Here is a 27272-nt window from a genome sequence, read left to right as displayed (position 1 = left end):
TGAAATTGTAAATGCTGGTTAAAAAAACGGGTCTTTAATCTGACAGGAAGTGCAACTGAAATGTTCACAATAATCACTCATTGCACTGATGTCACCACGTTCCCAGATCTGTGCACACGGCCCCATTATTTCTGATTGAAATGAAAACTATGAAGAAAAAAAAAAAAAGTTTTACTAGAGAACAGAAGTGTGTTTTATCAGTAGATGAACAGCTTTAACTTTCCAGAGCTGGGCCTGTTCCCTATCCAGCTGCTGGGAAAAGCTGTGTTCTGTTCAGGGTCAGAGAAATCAATCTTCCCGGGCCTTGTGGCTCCAGCTGTTGGGTGGAGATGAGCCCAGCGTACACAGAAAAAAAGCTGACCACCCGCCCAATCTTTACAGAGCTACAATCCAAAGAATTCATCCTCAGCTTCAGCCAAGTGTGACATCACCAGCTTTACAGGCATGTATGTATGTACGCTGTGAATGCTCTGATGCCGAGAGTCTGTCTGCATGTATGTGGGTCATTTTCCACTGTGTTCCACATGTGTATAATGTTGTGTAATGTTAGGGTTTTAACTGATTGTGTGTGTGTGCGCGCCCCTGCCTGTCTGTGTGTGTTTCTCCTAAAACCTGGCAGGGTTCCTAGCTAGTGAGGGTTGCGCCAGTGTGGTATCCAGGTTTCTGCCCCAGAGACGTGGAAACCGACCAATCAGAGGAGCAGTTTTGGAGAAAATCCTAGGGTGCCCATTACTGACCTATTTGCAGTTATGCAGGCTTTTACACTCTTTGCAAACCGTATAACTGTCAGAGCGGCCTTATTAGGAAGATGCATGAAGTTGGATCAAGTCAAAACAACACATTACTTTCTCTTTTTTGAGTGACATTTCAAAGATCTTGTTTTCTTTTTCAGTGAAATACTCTCCACATGAGTTTCTCATTTTAATTTGACTTGTTTGTTCCTGGTTTTCTTTGTTTTCTTGCACGTCTCTCTGATTTTACTGCCTGGAATGCTGCAGCAAAAAGCTCCCTGCACATCTGCCAAGAAACATCTTGTTCATCCAATACCTTGCCATGGTACTAGCAGCCTGGCACTCATCTCGCCTCCATCCTTCCCTTCCCCAGCCCCTGGCTGCCTCCCTGCCTGTCTGTCTGGGAAAACATAGTGTTTACTGTAGGGAACTGGGCAGTTCTGCAAAACCAGTGGGAGGAAAAGCCTCGCAGACCCAGCTTTTACTGGTTTATAGTTTTCTGAATTTAGATCCCGAGCGTAAAGTTCACTTCCTACGCTATATGCTGTCTGTATGATGGGACCTGGAATATTGCTGTAAGAGTGGAACTACCATGACTAATGAGCAAAACATTTGTTCTAAAACTATATGGAAGACTTCCTGACAAAGACCAGCTTTTACAGTGCGGTGCGTTCTATGAATAGACTGTGCTTTGAGGTGCATGGTTGAGGTGCATCGCTGCAGTTTTAATGTGTCTGTGTGCAGTTTTATTGCCCTTGTTAGTGACTAGTATGAGAACAGTTATGTTTTTAGATGAGTTAGTGATATTAGCTCTTACAATTCAAATAGTTACAGTTCCTGAAATGCAGACGTAAAGGGTCCAAAGGCCATTTCCTGAAATCAGTATTGTTGTTATTGTGTCCGGCCTGAAAATGCCTCCCCGTGTAAAGCTGCCATGGAGCAGTTCCTTCCTTCAAAGTGAAAGACCGCACACAAAGAGCCACATAATGGTGCTGAATTACAAGATATCGCTCCAGTTTCTTTTTCAGCACCGTGCCATGTTATTGCCAGAATACATTGTGCTGCTGCTCAGACAGTGTATAATGCACATTGTGCTCACAGGGGTTGTGTTTACATTCTGTTCTGAATAATAGATAAGATTCCCTCCTTTCGAGATTCTTTGCTTAAGGTCTTGTCTAGGATAAGCTGTTGAAAAGCATCTTCATATGCGATTCAAGTGTACAGTAATCCTGTGTGCAAGCAGTGTGGGTTAGTCAGGCTGTGCCACAGTATCTCTTCTAAATTGCTGTCAAAATCACTGGAACTGCAGTTATCCCTACACAAAGTCACCACTGAATTAGTTTCAGTTATAATAAAATTCTCCTATGCTTGACATTCTGGTTTCTTTTGTTGTGTTTCTGTGGTATCTGTGAATGTGTTGTTTAGCAAAATGTCCAGAGACCTGAGACCTGAGCTCCTGGACCTTGCTGGTTGGCATAGATTTTGCTTTCGTGCTCTGTTTAGCAATGTATTGTGGGATAAATTGTTTGTCTACCACTTCTCTGGTTGTTGTGATTCTGAAGTTGTGATTCTGTTCCTCCTGAGATGTGACCAATGAGAGCTAGAGGTCTTCGTGACTTCACCCTGTTTCAACAACAAGACCTGGGGACATGAGTTTGGACCGGGTCCAGAGTATGTTCTTTCACGTTTAACTCGTTTAGTGCAGTCCAAACAAACTGCTGTGAGTCTGCCTGTCGTTTGCGTGTTGTGTCATGTATCATGAATTCAAAAGCTGAAGTTCTTTGTAGTGAATCTGCTGACTGTAAACTGTCAGGGACTGAAATAGTTGGTGACACAGCAGCACATGAGAGCAGTGGTTTTCTCTGATACGTCAGAGAGTGAAAATGAAACAGGTGAAGTGTTGCAGTCGTACAGTAACTGTACTCTTGCACAAGACCTCTCATTACCCACACACTCCAGACCTGAGCCGACTGGACCCGACTGGTACCGCCTAATTTGAGACCAGAACCCGAACCGGGATTGCATTACTAAAAAACTATATATATAATTACTAAAAACAAAATTTTTGTTGTTTCTTCTTAAGAGACAAAGTTATATGCTTTCCAATGGACAATGCTTATCTACTTCCAACACATAACACACATGAAAACCTGACCTGACCTAACCTGTGTCCACGCTCCAAAGAAAGAAATGTTCCAAAGTGTTTCCATCAGTAGAGTTACAGTGAACTCACAAGTTTCCTGAGAGTAGAACTACGACAGTTTGATTTTCTAACGCACCAGTTCATTGTCACATGACCACTCTGAGTCAACAGTTAGGACTACAACGTTTCTGGGTGGTTGAGGTGCACAAATATTTGATTTGGCAGCAAGTGTCACCGTGTGATTATCTGTTGGGTACATGGATCTTTATCACTGTCAGTTTCTAAAGTGGGTCTCACTAGGTTTTGTAAGGTTTCATTATTGTAGTTTACCCCTTTATAAAAATGTCTCTAATGGTTTCATGAATGCATCGGTGCCCTTCATTAGAAGCGTGAAGCCGCTGGTAGTTTGGAGGCTTCAGGTGAAATTTAAAAGTACAAGCACTATTACTCTTTAAGTAGCCTGCCAACTGGGCCAAATGTTGACTTACAATAAGATATCACACTGAAGCAACACAACAGGTCGTTTGTCAGTGCCCTTAGAACAGCCCATGTGAGTGTTTTCTGATTTGCCACCTCTATGCCTCTAGTTAGGTTTTGATTAAGTTTATGCAGCTAAGTATTAGTTGTATTAGTTAAACCAACAAGCTCCTCCTTCAGAGATTTTGTAACGTCATAACAATGTTGAGCTACTTCTGCCTTTCAGATCCTCACAGTGACAACAACCATTATTTGATCATAAATGGAGGAATCTCATATGAGCGACTTCAGACGTGTGTGTATCGCTGAGGTTTTTCAGATGAGGCTGGTTAGGGCTGGGCCGACACATCCACGCATCCTACATCACTGTTTTACCACAGCGGCGCGGTGAAAAGGCGGAACTACACTGTAAAGGAAGTGCAGCGCCCAGACAGTTTACAGCACGAACATACTGGGGTTTGAAGACAGATGGGACTGAACTCTGTGACACTTTCTACATCGTCACCCACACACTATCAGAGAAGCCCAGCAATAACAACCAACGCTGAGTCTCTTACACTGAGTGGTGCTATCTGTGTGACAGCGAACGGACACGAGTGCTCTACTTCACATTAATACAGAAGGTTGCTTTTTTGGAAAATATCGATTGAATATCGATTGAAGTTTTTAGATAAATTTTTCTGGTGAGTCTCCCTCTGGCTGTTCTTAGTCCACCTGTTTCTTAATATGTAACCTGAAGTACATACATCTGTAGTCCAGTGTTTGGTTTTTGGAGAATCTAGTGGAAATCCTGTCGTTTGAAATCATAGGCTGACGTTATTAAAAAAGGTCTTTAGCTCAGTTTCATTCAAATTCAGTGCAAATTTTAAACAAATTTCCAGGACATCTGCAGTTAATTGGATTGATTCAAATGAGATAAACAGCTGGAGGCACTTGGGTGCCATTAAACCATTACAGAAGAAGAGGGCACAACAAGATAAAGTCATTAAAAGAGCCAGTCAAAGCTCAAACAGTGGAAAATATATGAATATATGATGAATGAATCCGAAAACTGCACACTGAGCTGATGTTTTTCTCTATTTCACTAGTTTCAGTCTCTGAAGTGGAAGCTTCTGTGGAGGCTTAAGTCAAATTCTTCTCGTACGCTGTGATTTGTTCATGAAGTCTCCATCACTCTTTGTCACGTTTTGCTTTTACTGACAAATCATCTTCAAGCATAAAACCTTTTATTTTCACTTTCTTGTTTTTGAATTTTCAGCTCAGGGTTTTTTTTTAATGAGCAAATTGAAAATGCACATAAAAACTGGTGGGTGGAACGCACCTATTAATAGGGCTGCTACCAAATATTATTTTATAATATTATTTTCATTATATTATATATTGGATCAATGGATTAGTCGATCAACTAAAATGTGCTTGTGTTTGTGTTTATAGACTCAGTAATTAATGGGTTAATCAACAAATAATAACCAGTTTAAACAGTTTTGACTATAATCATCAGGTGCAGCCATGTTAGATGAAGTGTTATTATAAATTTTTCCACCATCCAGATCCAGTGGTATGAGATAAAGGCCACCAGCTGGTTTAATCTCACCCTCAGTTCTTTACAGTGATGATATAACTGTCTGAGCATTAATGAGACACTGATATGATCATGTTTAGAAACACCTTTAACAGTGTGACTGTGGTGAGTTGGGTGTAGGGAGCAGGTTATGTGCCGTGCGGTTGGGGTCCCTCTGGCCTGGCCTCGGTCTGGGCACCTGCAGCCTCACTGTCACATGTGGCAGGAAGCAGCGGCGGATGATCAGTGCTGACACAGGCTATGTGAACATGTATTCCCTGTAGTGTTCCCTGTCTGCTTCAGGCGTACACTCTCAGCACTTACGGTGAAAGTAATTCACACGCTAACACACTTCAGATATGGCTACGCACACACAGAGGTTGTGCAGGGGTCAGGGTATTCATATAGTACCATCCAGCAGATGTTTCTATGCGGGCGCTGCGGTGATCGCAGCAGCATCGGACAGTTAAATGTCGGCAGGGAGGCTGGGGGAGGGACGCTGGGCACAACATGCACGGTCAGTGTTAATGACAGCAGCAGGGTAAAACTGTGTGACCCAGGTTAGATGGTCACACACTGAGGCTGTGTGACAGAGGCTGAATATGAGATATAAGGTTAAAGATATCAAGAGCTACCACAATGATTTAAATCCATTTCTTTCTTTGTTTAACTTCACATTCACGTTCACGTTTTTCAGATGTGTTCAATATTTTGCATTTTTGAGAGATAGTTATATCTATATATTAATTTGTGATACTACTTAGCAGGCCAGAGAATAGCAAAGAATAACTTAGTATATTAATACAAAGTAAATAAACATACAACATATATACATATCAGACATTTTTTTGTCTATTTTAATTTACAATGTAGTTTATTATTAATACTGTTATTAACAATGATTTCCTTTTCGTGTGTGCTTCTGCACATTCATTCATGAGCAAATAATTTAGTATAATATTCTTATCCCATATTATCTTTGCTAACATTAATATGTTAATACTAAAGCTGTGATGTACTAAGATGACATTGTTTTAGTTATCGCTCTGCATGTTTGTGTCATGTTTCAGTGACTGTCGCCCCCGTATGTTATTTTATGAGCTGAATGTGTAACATCTGTCCAGAGGCCACAGATGGAAAATAACACACACTGACTCATTTACAGCAATATAAAAGAATGAGCTGTGTCCCTGTGAAATAATCAATAAATACAAATAAGATTAACTGACAACAGTCAATATAATATATTAATCATTTAAGTAATTTATCAGCCACAGTTTCAGATTTGTGAAACTAAATATATTTGTATAGACACAAAAAAGGGCAGTTCCGCTGCTTTTTTTTTTTTATTTTACAGACCGAACGATTAATCAATTCAAAAAAGATTTTTAAAATCTATCAAAAATTAAAAGGTTCATTTAAAATAGATAATTTCTGCAGCCCAAAATCTTTCACAACTATATTTTTGCAGTTAATTTAAGTTGACTTGTATTGTAATCAATTTGATTACATGAATTATTGATTAAGTATGTCATGCACACCACTTGCCTTGATCTGGAAAAAACAATCAGTTCATCTAGTGTTGCATGTGTTCATATACCAGCTTTATTTTATTATCCTGGTCAAATTCAGTAAACAGCAAAGTGGAAGACGAGGCTTCTGCTCAGAATGAATGAGACGGGTTATGATATAAAAGAAACAGACATGGAATGAGCAGATCCTCTCAGATATACCTCTCAGATCCCGTCGACCATCCTTACAAAATAACACTTTCCTATTTTCCTATCAGCGGCAACTGATGCATATCTAATGACAGGATCAGTTAAAACAGAGAAAAGCTTCAGCGACGTTTTCCTGCTTGTCAGTGAAATGTTCGCAGAATTCCTCCATCCTTCACTGATCTAGCCAGTATTTCTGTCTGCTTTCCCTCCCCTCACCGCCCCTCCCGTCCTCCCTCCCTCCCTCTGCATCTTTTCCCTCTTTTTTTTTTTTTTTTTTTCATTGTGAACAGCTTACTGCAGTATCCTTAAAGTCCCTGCATGTGTCCTGAGTTGTCCTCTCTTACCCAGCATGCACCGCAGCGATCTGGAGCTCTGTCGGCTCAGGATGGGCACACGCTTTTGATGTCGGGGGAGTGGGGGGTTTCAGTCAGACGCTATGATGCTGCTTTATATACTCCTTTCAATGGTTTCCCTCAGCGCCCACTGCTGTCATCAGATTGAAAAGGTTTTTTTTTTTCACCCCCCCCCCCCCTCCCCCACCTTTGCTTTTTTTCGTTCTGGCCCTGAAATTGTGTCCATGAGGCTGGAAAAAGGGAAAAAGAAAAAAACTCAGTAGTGCTGCAAACAGTCTGCGAGTCGGTGCATTGTCCTGATGTGACCCACACTAACTCATGGAGGCGAAAGCAGCAACTGTCAGCCTGAGAGGGAGGTGTGTGGGTATGTGTCCGTCTGTGAGCATGCGTGTGTGTGTGTGTGTGAGTGTTGCGTAAGTAAGGTAGTGATGTTAATAGAGTAAAAGATGCATGAAATTCTAATATGTTTCTAATCTTTATCTGCAGCTTCCCCATGATGCATTATTTTATACACTGAGTATGTTCACATTATTAACCTGTTCACCTACAGTGACACACACACGCATAATAACACACATAATTTGCTCTGGGGCTGCAGTCTTTCCTTGTTGTGCAACTAATAATTATTTTCATTGCTGTTTAAGACAACACTGACGTGATGATTTATTTAAATGGAAAAGCAAGATAAAGACAAATAACAGTAACATTAAATCACACATACAAACAGTGAGACAAACAAGCCGATTATATTAACAGACCATAAACAAATGCACGCGTCGTAATGCTCTAAAAGAGATTTATATAATAGCTTTTCTTTTTGTTCTCTCTTAAAAATAGTATGCACGTTCTTTTCAGTTTTTCTGTAAAGTAGCTTGATTGCATTTTATTAACCTGCACTATAATTCATTAGTCCACATCTACTATGTAATGCTCTGAATCTGAAGGCAAACACAAACATAATTAACTTAACTATTGTATACAGATTGATTCAATTAAATTTATTCAAATTAATAAATCTAACTTTTGTTTTGTTTTGTTTTGTTTTGTTTTTTGTTTTAATTATGGAGCAGTTGGGCTTTTCCGTTCTCCGAGGACCTGATTACCCACACAAGACCCATACACACATGAAATATTTACTTGTTCCTCCGACCCTCTTCCATGTGGTTTTGTCCCACACCTGTCCGTCCAAGCATGAAGAAGAGTGTCCGTTAATTAATCATTTAGTCTTAAAAAAATATCTTGTTTTATTCAATCAACTGTCTGAAATATTTAGTCTACAATGATAAAGCTGAGAAAAAGATCATTGTCTCACATCTGAGAGGTTTGGACCAGGAAGAGGTTGGTATTTGTTCTTGATAAATGACCTAAATTGTTTGTTCGATCGGGTAATAGACTTCGTTTCAGCACCAAATTGAAAATCTTTAGGTTTCAGACAAATGAAGCTAATTTGAAGCTGTCACCTTGGAATTGAATCTTATCCATTTACAATTAAAACGTGTAAAGAGTGTAGAGGCCTGAAGCCGCTGGTTATAAAAGAGTGATTGTATTTTTCAAGCAAGGATAACAACCCATGAGCCACTGCATCGCATTTACATTTTCAAAATGAAATAAAGATCTAAAACAAAACAACATCTAGAACAAAACAAATACTGAGGTGTGACTCCAGGAAAAACTCAAACCTTAAATATTTCAAACCACATGCTCCTAGTTCTTAGACCTGTTGCGACCTGACAGTCCTCTGGTTTAAACCTGAGGAGTGGGGGCTTTCTAGGCAGAATGATGGTTCTCTCCATGGTCACATCATCTCCTTAAGTACACTCACTTTCCTCCCACACCAAAACACAGTCCTTTAACCGAGGCACTGACCTCAAACCTGGAGGACGGATAGCATTCAATTTTTTATTCCGTTAGAACCAAGGATCTTTTTGGTCTTTTTTTTTTCTTTTTTTTTTCTTTTTTTTTTTCTTTTTTTTTCTTTTTTTACAATTGAGAATCACAGAAGAAAAAGACATGAAAGTGGTAAAAAATATATCTAAAAATAAACAGACTCAGGACCATAACCAGAGCTTATTCTTCACTAAGGTCCAATAGCAGCCGTATTTTTCATAGACAAAAGACAGATAAGAGTGGAAAATGTTCTCCTATATATTTATGTAAACTGTTTGGACCTACACAAACACCATATTTATTACATTAACGCCAGATTTTACAGCTGTCCCATAACGTGTTAACCACAGGGCCACTGAGATTGATGTTAACAAAAAACCAAATAAAGCAGCAGCCTGTGGTAAATGTTACAGACCTCAGTGGTACCTACGGCTGTGGTTGGACTAAAATAACCCATTAGCACTGGATTGGAAAGGGTCTTAAAATTTTGGCACAAGGCAGAGTTACATGTTTTTTTTTAGTGATCAGTAGAAAACACAGTCACCACAAAGGCAGCTACTGCCAATCACAGATCCACAGAAACTAATTAACAAATCTGATGTTCTCTAGATTTATCATGATCTTCTTTTTTTGGTTTCACGATTGACTCTCCTCCGTTTTACATCTCTGTAGCGCACAGCAGAAGTGCTTCCTGTGTGTGTTTTTGCCTGACTGGACAGAGGCGAAAATGCCAGGATGATCTGGGACATTTGAGCACTTTGTAACCTGCGGCGCTATTTAGGCCGTTTCTGCAAAAAAAAAAAAAAAAAAAACCACAAAGGCACATCAAGTGCCTGCAACACAACAACAACAACAACAACAGCAGCAGCAGTTGTACTGTTGTAAACAAGTGGATAGAGGCGCTTCTCGCTGCAGAAGAGGGGATTGCGGGGGGGCGGGGGGTGAGGGGCCTTTCCCTGAAGCTACTGTAACTAATATGAGCAGATTCAACAAAAACATGGCAGCACGAGAAAAACTATTTTGTCATTTGCTTGAATGTTTGTGAGCTTTAGAAGCCAACAATATCAGAACTTGCATGAAAGGCTATTACATTATTGAATGTGTAATTATGGGATATACTCAAGAGCTTACATTCAGTTTGTATATCCACTGAAAGTTTCATAATGACGACTAATTCCTTTGGGTTTATCGTGAAGTAATTGGAGGCTAAGTACACAATACTAATCTCTCTGGAAATATGAAGTGAGGACATACGAGTTGGGATCAGAGGCACAAGAAGGCCTTGCATTCATTTGTTTCCCACAGACCACTTGACACACCCCTGGAGGAAAATACTGAAGAGGAGCTCCGCCCTCCACCTAGCCTCTACTCAAGTGTTTACAGCCATTAAAGTCCAGCCTGTCAACACTCCTCTGAACGTCTTTTCTAGACTTTCCCCGAGCTCAGACACAGGCCCGACTGCAGTTTATCTCGCTTTGCCTCAGTAGGAACCATTCATACTTTTAGCTCACTGCTCTGGAAAAGATGAAGATGACTAACAGCAAAAAGTGGATGCTGAAAATGTGCGTCACATTGTCAAATATAACTCAAATCACCATGGAAACTGGGTAACAGAGTGTATCAGTGGGTGTTTTTTCACAATTCTCCTAGACAAACACACTTTCTCTCTCTTCATCCCTCTCCTTGTGTCTTTCTTCACCAAAATATACACACACACACACTCTCACATTCTTGGCTGAATAATAGCATCACACGCTACAATCACTTGTCTGTAGAAAATATTTTGGAAACAGCTGCGTTTTTAAGAGGGGGGAGGGAAACGGGAAGAGTAAAAAAAAATCATGGAAGGCATTAAATACATTGCAGCTCCACTGTCATTGTCATGTGCTGTGTGTGCCAACCAAACGCATTCATTTAACAAGATTATAATAACCAGTTATATGGCAGTGTGCTGAAGTCTCAGCCACTGGAATTGGGACCGTGAAACAATGGGAAACAAACAATACAAAACTACATTCTCTAAATGACGTGTTTAACATATCAGCTTCATATAAATTACAACATAAATTATATATTATAATAATAAACTGTTCTCTGCCTGAATACAGGATAACAGAGTCCACTGGAAGGGGCGTTAGCTATGAGAGTGAATGATTGATTTTCAGTTGAAAGCACTGATTGATAATGTCTGTGCACTAACTGTAACTGTAACAATTTTTTTTTATTGGAAGAAAATATCAGTGCAGCATTGTTCGTAGTTTTGCTATTTTTGTGACTCAAGCCACTTTCCCCTTCATTTAAGTGGTTTTCATTTCCTAAGACGGAGCTTTTCAAACCCACACAGCATTATCAAGACATTTATAAATGATGATCTCACGATGGGAGTGTAGGTGGGAGAAGTGTCTGTCAGAGGACGTTGAAGAAGGCGAATTAAAATGGAAATCTAGTTTTGCGTAGAAATCAATAAGTATCTGATTGGTGTTTGTTTTGCTCACTGCCATCTGAGAGCTCAGTACGTTACTCCTTCAGAGTTTCGACAGGCTGGTCATTTGCTGTCACCACAACTCGACACATGAAAGAGATAATTATTTTCATGGGCTATGGAATTTTGCTCACGACTGCTGAATGTGATATTGACGTCGTACTTATTAAGTTATTTCCTGAGATGTGGGAACACGGCAACAAAGCTAAAGCCAAGTCAGACAGGACGAAGGTCGTATTTTAAAACTGTTGTGGAACAGCTGGAAAAAAAAAAAACTACTTTCAATGGAAAGTCGCTAAATGTTGCTAGGTGGCGTAATAATTATCATTTTCATTGCGTTGTATTTGCTCTCTCCTACAGTGCTGCAAGCAACAAACGTTGACAACACGTGCCTGTAATTGCCCCTGATTACCTAAAAGAAACTGCTCACGCCAATTCATTTTCAAACAGCTAAAGCCAATGGGGAAAGTCCAACACTCTGCCCTGGACCTTCAATCAGAAGCCTTTATTGTCATTGTACCAGAATACAACGAAATTATGCAGACTCAGTGACTATGCTGTGTTTCTAAGGCGCAGTGCAATCTAGAGAAGAGACCACACACATTATTAGAAGAAGGTTGGGGTGAGCCACAGTAACGAGTAACGAGTTCCTCTGATCCCCTTTAAACGCAGCGCACAGATGAAATGAACCATGGAGAGAGGCTGAGGTGTGACAAGCTCACCTGTGTGGACCACAGTGACGTCCCAAAACACAAATACGTACACACAACCGAACCCCTGATATGGATGCATAATGGCCAGTGCAGGAGTTGTTAACACATGCACATCTGCCTTGTTACTGTTGTTGCTAACTGAAGTGAATAGAGAGTGAGTGTATAGATATGCTTCCATGCACAGTGATGCGACAAACACTGGCACAAGCCCCTGGGTCCAGGAGAGTATCAGATGTGCAAACTGGAGATACCACTGCAGAAAAGTTACAGTTGCAGCAGTGTTTGTGCTACTGTGGCTTTGCTCTGGCAGGAAAATGGGACCTGAAGTAGTTTAGATAATCTGACTAAACTGTTTACAACCTTCTGATTGTCTGACTGTAAGGGTTTCTGGCTCACATTTTCCTCAGCGTACTCAGTTTGGTGAGTACAGTGTTCTCATGACCAACAGGAATAATAGTCAAAGCTATAAAAAAAAGGCCCAGGATGTAATAAACCAGGATGATCCTTCAATGAGCAACATAAACGGCATATTTAGTTGCACTGTAACATAATATGATGGAGGGCAAGAGGAGATACAAGTGAGGTTCAACCAGCTGAGACTCAGCAGAGTAAGCAGCTCCTGAAGAGAATATGAACCAAGCAAATATGTAAATGAGTATTAGCAGCAAATAGGACCTGATTATGTTGTATTGTTATGGATAGACAGTGTTATTAAAACAATTATTCCCTTTCAGATGGAAGTGGGGCGTTACATTCCCCAGATGACTCGCGCACGCGTGCCTGTGTGCACTTGTTTGTGTGCGGACAAGTGTGTTAAAGAGTGCTACAGGCAGAGCATGGAGGGAGGAAAAGCATTCCCATTAGAGTGCCCATTAAGTCTGATTACAAGTGATTACCGTCTGTCGGTGGGAGATGACCAGTCCTGTCCTGCCACTGAATTAATGGCATAAACAAATGCTTTCCTTTCTTGATCTCATTGTAATCAAACCGCCTCCTGTTTTGTTTTGTTTTTTTTTCCTTTTTCTTTTTCTTTGTCCCCTGAGATCTCACCATGAACTTCACTTGACTTATCTTGGTTTCTTGGCAAAATCAAAACTCTTGAGTCAAAGCAGAGCCTTCGTTTCTGCCTTCCTGTTTTGTCACTGTTGCTTTATTTGTGGTCATTTTCCTTTACAAAAAAAAAAAAAAGAAAAAGAAAAAGCGGTTCTTTTCTTCAGGGGCTGAAACACACACACACATGAAAAGATATATTGACTTGTTTGAGGGCCGCTGGTCCAAAAGGGAAAAGAAATTTACACTGGGATTACTCCGCCCTCTCTGCTGTGTACGGGGGAAGTATTTGTGGTTGTAACCACATGTGGCAACCACCAGAGGTTAAGCGCATTTTAAAGCCGCAGTGGGAGTTGCTTTGTTGTAGGAACTGTTGCATATAGGTCATCTTAACCAGATGTAGTGTTCTGACTACATCCTGCCTCGCAGACTCAGCAGAGAAGGTGTGAAAACTGACGTTGTAGCTTCAGTGTGACAGTTGTTTCCTTTATATTTCTTGTAATGACCAGAGATTTCAAAGAGGCAGTAGAAACCTGGACTATAGGTGTTTTTAATGTCTCTGGCCCTCACCAGTGTGAAGCTTTTCAACATTAAAAACCACCCACTTCTTCTTTGGGTAAATGTTTAATGTCATAGCAACGTGTTTGATTCCTGGTCCTTCTGAGGACCTACAGGTTTTCGTAGCAGGGACTGTGATTTTCATCTCGGTTGCTGGTCAGTCTAACCAGAGTGTGTGTGTGTGTGTGTGTGTGTGTTTTTGTAGGTGTTTCTCTCGGGGAGCTCAGCAGCTCCTCAGCGCTGCCCGGAGTCAGACTTCACCACTTCCTCTGGTAAGACCTTCATGTTGCTCAATTCCTCACAGCCAGAGTCCTGCAGCCTGCAGAATGCCAATGCACAGCATTACTTTCCACCAGACCTCCCTGCTGTGCCCAAGACACACACACGTACACACACACACACACAAAAAAAATATGGGGACATTACCTCTATCAGTTACAAGTCGTGATGTTAATGTAATGAAGTGATTACATAAATGATGTTAAGGCCAGTAAACAAAAGAACTTATTTTGATAATTCTTAACCACAGTCGACCTAAAATCAGTAGTTTGGACACCACGATTTTTTTAAAAAAGATAACACAATACAACATAACATTAGACTGACATCCTGCACAGTGGTGTCATAATACATTTACCACAATTAAACCTACTGTAATGGATTTTTTATTTTTATTTTTTATTTTTTTAGACTCTTGGAGGTAGCGGAAAGAATTAGCAAACACTGATACATCTTTCTCTTTTGAATTGATGTGGTGTTAGTGTTAGCAATAACACAAAAAGCTACTTGTTTCCACATCCAGCACCACCTGGTGAATCTAAGTCCAATATTCACTCTCTTTGAGCTGAGTTTTTGGTCTGTAGCAGCTCCAGAGGGAAATATCTGGCTCTTTAGCTGTGAAATATGCTGCACTGTGTTCACCAGCTGGTCTCATAACTGAGCCTGTCTGCTGATGGATGGTGAGCAGGTAGTGTGCTGTGGTTTTTGAGAGCTTTTACTCTGAAAACAGGCGCCTGCCGCAGCTGAAAACAACGCCGTGAGAGCGGTGAGAGTCAACCCGCACGGCAGAGCTGCGGCCGGAAACTTGAGCGTGAAGTCGAGGATAGCTGCAGCTTCAGCTGATGAATCTCAGCAGGTTCAGCACTGCGAGCGACTCATCTCAGTTTACACTTTGTCATTTCATACTTTGCTCATTCGTTGTGTCATTAATAATCAAACGGAATCAAAACTGCGCTCAGTTCTAAAGCTAATAATAACGACACAGGTTCTCCTCCGTGCACACACATTCAGATGATCGCAGGTAGAAACCAGCTTGTTCTAGAAGCGGCTTAGTGTCTGTTTAAGTTGGATTTCAAGTAGGTGATTTTGCACATGTGGACGTTTTGCAACGTGTGATTGTATTTCCTTTCATACCAGAGCTGTGTCAGCAATACTTTTTCCTGTCATCTGCACATGTGAAAAAAAACAAACAAACTGAGAAACCCATGTACGCATCAGGAAGAAGTCACCCACACTACAGAAAGCACATGATGTTTAAGAAATTAGATTATTGGATCTAGCTTATCTAAAAACATTGGATCGATATAAATTCTAATTTTCCTTTAACAGTGTTATTGTAATGCTGTGTGAAGCCAACATCATATTCCATCATGCTATTACTGTATTATCATTTGTGGTGTGCTTAGAACATCGTGACTTTAAATAACAGATTTTAATATTTTTCTAAATTAGCTCCCAGTGTGCAGCAAGGAAATCCCCAGTTTTAATAAATCACGGCTAAGTTTCAGAAATATTATTAGACTTTGTGTGACAGTGGCTGCTTTGTTCTCCAGATTCCAGTCTAAGGGCTATCTAACTAACTGTTTGATCATCACATGAGTGCATCAGATCAGAATGGTGGCTATAAAAAGCACAACATGCAAACTACCACCCCCATAGGCATATTTAGCTTCTCATTAAAGGCAGTGAAACCCTTTCTGCACACATCACTGTCTGTCACCTTTCCAAGCAGCATGCTGCAAGGAGGGATGTATGCAGCATGTGACAGCTTATTAAAAAAAAGAAGAAGAATAACAGACTCACTGTGTTGTTCAGAGGAGAGACTAATGAAAGTGTCTGAATGAAAACAGAACAGCCTCCGCCTGCGCGCAGAAAATGTGAAAATGTGTTGGAGCTAAAATGTAATGATGATAATGTAATGGCGCCAAACATCATTCACGGGTCTGTAGGTGATTGTTAGTGCCAGCTGTCAGCCATTTGTCATGCACCGTGCCTGTGTTCTCATTGCTGGTCGTTACAGCGGTGCATGGATTATTGGTCATAATACCCCCAATGTATTATTTTCTCCGCTCTCAGTCTCCAGTGAGGGATCGTGCTCATGACTGTGTACAGTGTAACAGGAACACTGTAGCATTTCCAAAACACATTGGATAGCCCCTTGACATTGGCCTGTGTGTTGTTTTTTTTTTTCCCCGGCAGCTCGAGAACTTAATGTAATACGATAAGTGCACTGGAGACTCCCAAACAAAGTCATTTGGTTGATTCTTCTATCAGCTTGAATTCTTTAATGAAAACACCATCTGTTGTCCTTTTTGTGATACCAGTTGCCATGATGATGAGCCCGTATCACGTTGCATAGTATGATGTAGCTTTGTAAATTAAGTATTAGAGAGGTCCGGGGCGTAATGGGCGGCAGATCAAGATCGACTCTTATCTGAATGCCACCTCAAATAAGATGCGTATTCGTCAAGGCTACGACTGTTGTTTACCGTTGCTTGTCGGTGTTGATTCATGATGCTGGCACACATTGCGCACAATGAGATTACCACTGAAGACGGTTAGGAGGGCTGACATTTAAACTTAGATGGAGGCCCTGATGCCCTTTGTAGAGTTTTCAAAACAACTACAGCCATAATTTTTATTACAGGTGAATGCAGCATGTTCTGCTTCTGTACGTACTGTACTGCTGTTTGTTCAGGTGTGCTTTGTGCTGTGTTTGATTGGAAAGCAAAAGTTTCAAAGACACAATATGCTGAAGACATATTCAGTCAGGTTCTGTATGGTCTCAGCAACCCATGTAGATTCAGGGGCTGTGAATGTTGAATTTTACAGCACTGTTTGAAAAATTCTGACAAGATTTTCACAGAGTCCCCATGGGGCCAATATGAGAAATATTAGGTAAATGTTGTCAAGCCTTAATCACAGTAGTATTGCCTCTCTTAAGCCCTCAGAGTATCAACACTGACCAAGAACTTAATTAGGAACACCATAATAATACTGGGTAGCTCCCCATTTGCTCTTAAAACGGCCTCAGTTCTTTGTCATTGATTCCACAAGATGTTGGAAACCTTCCTCTGATGTGTTGACATGATTCACCACATCATTTCTGCAGATTCATCAGCTGCACATTCAAACTGCAGATCTCCTCCACAGGGGTTCTGACTTTAGCTTTGTGACATGAAGCATTATCCTGCTGGAAGTAGCCATTAGAAGATGGTGAACTGTGGCCATGAAGGGATGAACATGGTCAGCAGCAATACTCAGACAGACTGAGACATTCAGACTGTGATTGATTGGTATAAAGACCCAAACTGTGACTGGATTACTTTGACACTGAAGAAAACATGATGCACAGAGCCTCTTGAGCAGCATCTTTTTTTTCTTGGCTTTCTAAGCAGATTCATGACGTTTCCACAATGGTCATCAGTTATAATCAGCCGCACTGAACCTAAAAATATGTGCATCATGTCTGTGCGTGCAGATTTGAGTCAGGCCTCCAAAAAAGGGTTTGAGTTTTGACACTAATTACAGCAAATGGGGGCCTTCAGAGTACCTTAACTGCCTCCTGTGTGAGCTCTGTGTCACAACTATTGCTGCTTCTCCAACAGCTGACAGTGTTGATAAGCTGACCCATGCAAATGCCCCTTTCACCGCACACGGTATCTCTCACCGCAGCCCCCCCCCCAACCTCATCAAAAAGCGAGTGAGTAATACAGAGTGGACTAAATTTGGACTCTGGGAGTCCTCGGGAGTTTGAACTTGTTGAACTCAGGAGTCCAGACTTCGTATGACGGGAGAATGCCGCGCCCTCACTTTGCAGCGGGGTCAGCGGCGTATTGGCTGACATCACCAGCTCAGGCTCTGGTGTTCAGTGACAAAATAATCTGCAGTCTATGCTGACTGTAAAATGCAGTCAGCAGATACACCTGTTACACCACACTGCCTCTCTGTGTTCTCACTAGTTGATTAAATGTTGATTAAGCTTCTACCAGACAACTGAGATGAGACCACTTTCTCAACCAATGGAAACTCCATGTCCATGCCCTGAATCGTTTTGTGTTCCTGCCCTTAACCTCACCTTCACCTTGCCAAAGCAGAGCATTTACAAGAAGTGTGTTCACTGTGAAACTGTTTGAAGTTGTGGGAACTTGAACACGGTGAGGATGAAACCTCTGATCCAGTCATTCACTTGCCTTGTCTTTCTCAATCTGACAGTTGCTGGTTTACAGGATGCTCTCTGGTGATAGCTCAGCAATACATTACAGTCAGAAAAAAATGCTCCGCTGGTTTGAAAGTGGAGGATGTTGATTGAAAGCATATGTTTTTTTTTATTATTAACTTCATGTCAGATACAAAGAATGCTGACTTTGTTTATGCCTCTAGCTTCTGACCTGATTTTGATGACTTACTGTGTTGTTGTGATTGTCCTTTCAAAGATCTGTTGCCCTTGCTCATGCTGTCAAAAGGTTTATAGGGTAGAGTTGACATTTGAAGAGAGCGTGTTAAACTAACTGATAACAGGCATATACAATAGGAAGCAGTCAGCTAACAGTCAGCTGACGGCCTTCATCTGTGTGTTTATACACTGCTGTAGCAAATAGTATCTCATGTACGCAAGTGGAATGCCAATACAGCAGGATGTTTTAAAGACATCCTTGTCTCTCACCTCTGATTGGCTGCAGGTTTCTGTGGGGAAAAATACTAAAAGATATAATGATAGAACTAGCCTAATCTTCGTATTGGTATCTTGAACTGGTTAGCAACAGCCTAATCTTTAGCTGTTCTTTGGATGCAATGAGGAAGTACAGCATGTGCCCCATTAGGGGCCTATTTCCTGTTTCCTGCCTTTCCCCAGGTTTTGTACACTTGTGGGTTCTTTCACACTGTTATTTTTATATTAGCTATTGTCTCTCGGTGTTAGAGCGCCATATGTGTGTCCATATTAAGCATTTAGAAGTGTGATGTGTTCATGTTAATATGTTGCTACGTGGAGACTGGATTTTGGCTTTGAGTTTCTCAGTGAAAGATACTGAACAATCATACACTGGAGGAGAGGTGCTTTCATGTTTGATCATCTATAAACCTACTCTTGTGGCAGGCAAATTGAAAGTGATTCTTGGAAACCCAGGGAATCTCTTGTGGTTTATGTAGGCAGGTTGATTGTGTAAACGTACAACAGCATAACATCGTAAGAGGTAATTTCCCACCAAAAAGTCCAGTCATTAGTAAAACTGTATCATAAGAAACATATTTTCCCTAGAAAGTCTCTTAAGATTTCCTTTGAAAAACATAGCTGACAGTTTTTTTGTTGTTTCATTGTTTGTTTTTTAATCACATTTTCCAAGGCCCTAATGAATTCCTTAACACAGCCGTCACAGAAATAAAAGTGGTACTCTAGTAATTTGCCACTGCACCTGCAAAAGACTTTCCATTAAAGCGACATTTGTTTTGTGATGACTTCAATGACATGTCATGGCCACCTTCAAGTTGTTAACGCTAACATCCTAGCAAACAGTTGGTTATAATGACATCATCAGGGTTATGTCCGGTGACATCATCAGGGGTTATTTTTTCAGACTTAACTTGTCGCAGTGAAATTGGTGCGTAAAATTTGATCATAACATGTGAATGAAGGCCAAACTTACAGAACTGTGTATCCCATGAACGTTTTACAAATTAGCAGGCGCTCTCATAACAAGTGTCAGGGCAGTTTCATAACATCAGCTTTCTGCATATACCTCTATTACTCTCATTGATATTCAACACATACTGTGTAGCATTAATCAAAGTTGCACTGTTTCAAGTGGCATCAGGAGTAGGTGAGGTAATGAATTTATTCATAACAGAATTATACTGTCATGTTTGTTTGTGTGTGTGTGTGCTACAGTAGTGTACTGCACATAGTGTTCTTGCACCTCTTATCGTGCAGGATGTGGTAGCTGTTATGGTGGAGAAATAATGTTTCCTAGTGTAGAGGAGGAAGCGCTCACCCACAGCCCTCAGAGTGCTGCACCGTCTCCAACCAGAGGCATGAAATACACACCCACAAGACTGTTCAAACCCGTGAGTGAAAGTGACCTCCAAGCATGGAGTCCCTTGAGTGTTTGCAGTTGTAAGAAGCTGTCAAAGAAACGAATATGGTTTATATTGTTGACTAAAGATCTAAAGGTTTGTTTTGACTTCCAGCTGTGGCTGTAATCTGACAGTGACAGCCAGCTATAACTCAGTAGTCTGAAACTCAGCAGTCTGACTTTGGCGACCCCTTGAGTTTCCTAAATGGAAGTGTTTTACATCATCTCTGTCAACGACAGTTCAAACCAAACTTAGTCAGTAACTTCTTCAGACAATACCGTTGGAATGACTCACTCACAGTCTTTGGCTTTTGCCTTTTTCTCAAACTTGCTGGCTTCCTAACATTCACTCTCAACACCAGCCAAGTCAAATCAAAGCAGAACAAATCATCTGTGCTTCGAATCAAATGTGAAAAATAAACATCTTAAAAAGTCGTTTGGTCTATTTTTACTTAATAAAATCATAGTTTTCTAAAACAAATGGAAGAATCTGCCAGTGAATTAGATTATTTCATCTGTTTCCAATTTGCAGTGAACCAGCCTGTTTTAAAACTTTTGAAGCAAGTTGGACATCTTGACTTTAGTGAGTGCAGTAATCTGCTGTGCAAGCACACGACACAGAAACACTGGAAACAAGTTAAATTATTTCACCCCAGAGACAAAACAAACCAGTTTTCAGTGTTAAATATAAGACCAGTGACATTCCAACATGACTTTAGGGTGGCCGCAGTCATGTTTTTATTTCTGGTGAATTCCTTTACACAGGCAGTGATTTGATGAGCCCCTTAATGCACGTGAAAGTACAACAAATTACATTTAATCCAGCTGACACTCACTTTGAGTCAGCTTGTGCTTGCAGCCTTTGTGTGGCACTCCTGAAACTGACGTAACATGGTCAGTTAGACGGATTGTTGTGTTGGAGTTGTGGAAACTGCAGAAAGTCAGTCCTCTCACAGAGTGTCTCTTCCCTCATAAAAGACCTGGATACAGACACCGGCTGCACAGAGCACAAAATCTGACAACAGGCGGGTTTCATTTTGGCCTGTCATAGTTAGCGACAGCTCGTGTGACCTGCCGTTGTCAACTAACTGGTGAAAGCGACAGTCAGCGCTGGCCAAAAATAAGAAGCTGCTACCTTAATGTTTCTAGACCAAGCTTTTTTCTAAAAGGGAAGAGGGAGCCAGAGTCAAATCTGTGTGACTTTATTCTGCCTATCCAGGTGTCTGGACTCAGTCTCTCAGAGCAGCACTGCAGCATTAGCAGGCTGAGGTGGCCAAAATACAGTAGAGTACATAGTAGAGAAGCAGATTTTGATCAGGTTTACTTTACTCAGTACCAGTCCTTTAGAATATGCCTGGGTTGAACTGATGCTTGGGATTGGCTCAGGACATGCTGCGGCACTACAGAATCCCTTCACATTAGCAAAGAGACACCTGTAAGACTATTAACAAGATAACTTGAACTGCAAACAAGGTCAGTAATTATTGTTTGTATGGTGATTTTTTTTTTTTTTAAACCATGAAGGTTTAGCATTCATAATGTGAAGAGCTAAGAAAAGCAAATACATTTAATGATGTGACAACACCAACCTAAATGTTTGTTGTAAAGTTTTGGCACAAAAACAGCTCTGTCGGGTTTAAGGAAAGATCATGGTTTGGGTTAAAATAACTACTATGCTAAGGTCAGGGAAACATTGTCCTTCATCGTCATGGTTACAATAATAACCACGTGGATGCGGTCAGGGAATGATCGTGGCCGACTGACTGTTGGTAAGAATTGAGAAATGAACAGCAGCCTACAGCTGTAGGATGTTCTGTTGACCCATGCATCCACTCTAACCTCCTCCCTACACAGACTTTAAGGATTGTTCCAGGGTTTATGGACGGATTAGGTGCTGTGGTGGCGTGGAGGGGGTTAGGGTGTGTTTGACACGCAGTCTGTCACACAAGTTTGTTGATGTCACTTCATAACCCAGTACATACCACAGATGGAAAGAGTAACATTTTCCATATTTGTCTTATTCACATGTTTCTCATGCTTATTTCAGTAGTGGAGAGGGTTGTGAAACAGAGACGACTTCACTGCGATTCTCTTCTTAAGAAAAAGTCTAAAGTAGCTCTTAACCCTTTGAAATACATTAATTACACATTACTCAGAGTCATGTGGACTGACTTACAAAATGTTCAGGGTTTCTTCCTGTTAAAAATTGAGTTTTTCCTTGCCACTGTTGCCTTAGGTGCTTGCTCTGGGGTCAGGCTCTGGGTCTTTGTAAAGCGCTTTGAGACAATTTTGATTGTGGAAGGTGCTATATAAATAAAGTTGAATTGAATTGAAATTGAATTGGAAATTGAAGACCCGCATCCAGAGTATCTCACATGCGGTTCTTTTAATCTTAACACACCAGGTCTCTGAAGCGTGAAATTCGTACATGCAGCAGTAGCACATTGTACACTGATGAAATACAGTACACAACAGGTCTTTTACAATCCAAGACAATAAGTCTTTAATTGTACTTTGTAGCTTTGGTAGATGAGATGAAACTTTTTTTTGTAGCTCGCGTGTGCTGTAGATGAAGCTGTTTAAAGTCACTTACACTGCTGACACTGGTTATAAGAGCACTAATGTGATTCAGGCTTGGGTGGGTATGTAAAGAAAAACAGCAGTGTCTCGTGGTGGTGGTGAAGCAAGGCCAGCGTGAAGGCTGCAGCATGTTAGCTCATGCACATACATGCACACACAAATGCCACACCACAGACACCACTGCACACAATTTTCCATCGCAAAGTAAACACTAGACTGCAGATTAAGTTGCTCAGCACTTTCTCACCAGAGAAAAATGTGGATTGTTTCAGGACTCTTAGCTGTTCCCGGAAGCGTTCAAGGTAGAGAGATAAATAGGAGCCTACTATTATGTAAGTTTGACATAACGACTCACATGTTGGTGTGTCAACAATTCACATGTGATTTCAGCAACTCCCAAGGTGTTAACAGCTCCACAAGAGCTTAAATACCTGGGACGCCCCACCCATCAGCTAGAATTGAACTGGTGGAATGTCTGGCATGAATATCACACAACTCCAGTTGCCTTAATATATATAGAAATGCCATAACCTGCAAGACTGACAGTCATATTGTCAGCAGCATAATTTTTTTCAAGTCCAAATCAGCTGTATAGAAGTTGGCACTGAGCTCTGTTTTGGATCTTTAAAGAAAATTCTAGCAAAGACGGCACAGAATCTGGATTCTAACACCAAAGTACCCTAGCTGTCCAAAGCAGGACAAAGTTTGACCTAGTTTTCTCTGTTTAAGTATATAAAAAAAATCAGATGGAGCAAGCAGGAAAGTAGAAAAGGCCAAAGCTCGATGAAGAGGGAAAGGGTGGACTGGAGTAACCCTGCTCTCTGCAGCTAATTTATGCCTGCGGTGGAAGTCCATTATTGTCACTTTTGTTTATTTGGGACACTAATGTGCAGAAATGGCAATTAGAGAGCCACAAAAAGCACTCAGCTGTATGATTTTTCCCCCTTCCAAAATAAATTGCCATCTGTGGACCTCCTATGTGATAGAATCAGGTTGTCCTAATTTCAAATCATATTTTAGTACAGATAATATGTTTCTCCAGAGGCAAAACATCAACTTTACATTAAGAAAATACTAATAAAGTTTGTGTGAGATGGCGAGTCAGGCCTCCGGGGTTCAGAAAGTAAAAGTCCTGTTCTTCTCAGTCCCTGTGAAGGGAATTGGTGGTTGGATTGCTTCCAAGGTTTGGATGAATCTCTCCGGGCTGAATCACCAGTGTTGGAAAATATCAGATTCTTAGATCAATGATCCAAGCTCCCATGCAGAAATATTCAATCACCCAGCTTAAATATCAGTTGTGTACTCTGCTAACTGCAAGTGGAAGCTAAAGGTTATGGTTTCTGAAAACCTGATAAAACACTCTGTCCATTTTTGGAGGCTTGGTGAGTTTTGGATAAAAAATTTGGCAATAACGTTGCTGTGTTTTGTTCCCGATGGCAACGAGCAAGCATTGTGAATTTGCTACAGCGCTCTGACTGGCTTCCTCTCCACAGCAATGAGCAACTGGACGATTTCAACCCTCAGATTTACATGTATTGCCAGTTTTCCATGCCAAAGTCAGAAATAATGTGCCCTTTACAAAGTCCAGTGACAGGGATGTGAAGGTTGGGGATAGGGGCTGGGTCTGTAGCACGTCTGACTTTCATTCAGGCCACAGGAGTTTGTGTATGGTGACACCTGCAATTAAGCTTTGCTTTTTTTTTTTGTTTTTAAGGAAACTGTGATCGTGCACCAAACTGAAGGGAAAAAAAAGTTAAAAGTGATGTTGAAATAATTAAAACTGACACTAACACAAACCTTAAGTTAACCTGTGTTTGTGCGTCAAAGAGCGTTGAGGCTGTTAAAAAGAAACAGGAATTTACTCTGGTGAACAACCAAAGGGCCCTCCCATGTAGAAACCCAATAAAAAAACAGAGGGAGAGTATTTATAAGTATTTATGAGAGAATTTGATAAGAGTTTTGTTAGAGTCCAGGATTAACAAATGTGGGTATTTTACCAACTTGAAACTGGATCCAGAGTGCAGTTCTGAGAACCCAATAATTAGGGATACACACTTTGCCTCAACATCTGGTGCAACTTCGAGCCAACTGTTTTCCTCCGGTCTTCTTTCTCAGTCAATAGACTCCACCGCTGTCTATGATATAGAAATCCGATAGGAGGTTATTTATAAAAATGTTTCCACCAGGAGTTTCACTTTGCTGGGGTATCTGTTGTATCACGTTATCTCAGCGCCCTTCTGCGACCTGCAATCATTCATCTTTTCAGTCTGTGTATGCACATAGCAGCCCACATACATAACAGCCCACAGACACGGTCTGTTTTCCGGTGTTTTCCTTCCGTCCATCTTCACCTTTGTTCCAGCCCGAAGATCACGGAGCATCTATCTGTCTTTGTCCTCATTAGAGCTGCAGAAACCTGTTGTACGGGTGAACCAGCTTTCGGGCTTTCGCCAGCTGTTGTCTGGATATTAAATGCTCTCTAGGGTAAAAAGCAGTAAACCGAAGAACAGTTTCCCATAATGCTTTTCAAGCCAGCTGTTGTTCCAGCGCAAAGGAATTATGAAAGCTGTAATACTTTTTGCATTTTCTTTTTTGTTGTTGTTGTTTTTCTGAGTTTGTTTACAGTTTTTTGCCAGTTACAAAATGGACAACATCTCAGTGCTTGGTTGTTTTCATAGTTGATTTATTAGGGGTTTCAATTAGAGGGTTTTCTCAGCATCACACCTACATTTGTTTCATGGGTAGAGCAGATAAAGGCTCAGTCAGATGAGGACAAGTTATACCTTATAAAATGTTGTTCACCTTAAAATGACTCCTTCAGGGTGGATACAGGTTATTTAATCACCTCCAAGGTGACTGGTTTGTGTCTTTGGATTGGCACAGAGCGTCTTTATTTGCTCCTCTGTGCAGCTATGTCATCTTATGTTTATTTTAATGATTGTTACTACTCCAGGGTTTAAATGCTGTTACAGTGAGAAACCAGCCCAGTCCAGCAGAAGTATAACCCGAATGTGATGAGTGATGATATGTTTGGCCAGGAAACACAACTCAGAAAACCAAAAAAATAATTCGCAAGGAAATAAAACAACAACAAAAAAAAAAGAAAGAAAGGAGGAAAGGCCAAACACAAGAGGCAGCCACAGACAAACCAAGGAGCAATGAGACTTAAATACAAATTGTCAACAGGTGATACACATTTGGGCAGGGCAGACAATCAACAAGACAGGAAAAAAAAAAAAAGACAAAGACAGGAAATAAAGCAGGAATGATACACAAGGAGCAGGACATCAAAATAAAACAGGAAATACAAAGCAAAAACCAAAGAAACCAAAACAAGACTCCGAAGATAGTCACTAAGGGGCTGATGGTGACATTATGAGCCCATTGGAACTAGATTCAACATGATGAAATATGCAAACAGTCATAATCATAATGGCAGCTACAACATTCAAGGAAAAGCCGTGGAGCTAGCCTAAAGAGATTTTCAGTTTCTTAAGTGGTGTTATCTGAACTGTGGGCCTTGTGTAAGGAACAGTCCAACAGTGTGGGAAATATGTTTGTTTTATGTCAAATGTGAACATCGTCTTATTTCTGCACAGTAAAGAGATGCACATCTGTGCCCCATCTGCGACCTCAGCATCTCTTACATTACCCTGTAAGTAACTTAGGATGTAACTCCATATTCAACTATGGCATGTGACTCCAATATGTAACTCCATCAGTCAGGCTAAGACTGTCTCACAGAGGTCTTCTGTCTGTCCTCAATGACAAATTGTTCGCCCCGGGGCAAGTTGAAATCCGCACACTGTACCGCTCTGCTCTGCTTCCTCACTGAAATGTACTGTATGGTAAGTCTGCGGAAATACTGGATCTTAACATTGGTATCACCCTTGGGCAATTATTTTATCATTCTGAGCAGACAGTATGCATCTGTGGGATCATGAAAAGGCCTTTGGAAATACCACCTGCAGCTAGTTGAAAATAAAAATATTTCGATTTTTCTCCTATGGTTTGCAGAGATCACTTACGTTTAGTGTACCTTAACATAAATACACACATATAGCACATATAGCCAGCATATACAGTAGCTTTATAAAAAAAATTGAAACAGGGCAAATATAGTTTTTCCAGAACACAAAGGGTAAGATACACTGAGTGAATGAATATTTCAGTCTGGCTGCTCTGCGGTCGAATGAAACGTCCTTCTCCCACTGCTGCTAAATGGCAGCTAATGTCTGCCAAACAATGGCTATATTTGTTGCTAAGCTCTATAGTCACTGTTTCGAAGTTTTCCCCCTGGATGTCTCAGGTCACACTTCCTCCGCAGTCTGCCATGAACAATCTGAATCTACCAGCAACTCCAAAAAAACACCAGAGTGTATATACGCTGTTAGAACTCCACTGTGAATCAAACTCATTTCATTTTTTTTTTTTTACACTCAAGGTCACAAATGTTCCCTAATATGGTTAAAATAAAAAAAAAGCAAACTGCCTCTTTAAAGCTTTGTCAAACTCAAACATGTTCCACGCCGGTGCCTGTGGGGCAACAGCTGCAGGTAGATTTAAAGAAGCAACAGCACAGATAAGAAAGTCATTTGAACCTGAGGCTTGATTAGTGCGCAGCGAGAGGATACACGCCTCTGTGAACTGATGCCCAGCCCCCACT

General features: G+C 40.9%; 1 protein-coding gene across 2 annotated transcripts in view; it reads left to right on the top strand.

The window, feature by feature from the left end:
• The window catches only part of thrb (thyroid hormone receptor beta), a 102414-nt gene that overhangs the window by 45801 nt on the left and 29341 nt on the right, over positions 1 to 27272 (top strand). For both annotated transcript variants that reach the window (XM_041052773.1, XM_041052774.1), the window contains exon 2: positions 13882 to 13948. The gene's annotated coding sequence lies outside the window, so the exon portion shown is untranslated. The remainder of the gene's footprint in view (positions 1 to 13881; positions 13949 to 27272) is intronic.

The sequence above is a fragment of the Toxotes jaculatrix genome, chromosome 13 (assembly GCF_017976425.1).
Source record: "Toxotes jaculatrix isolate fToxJac2 chromosome 13, fToxJac2.pri, whole genome shotgun sequence".
NCBI lineage: Eukaryota > Metazoa > Chordata > Actinopteri > Toxotidae > Toxotes > Toxotes jaculatrix.
The sequence above is the reverse complement of the archived record's forward strand: the minus strand, read 5'-3'. Positions and strand labels throughout refer to the sequence as shown.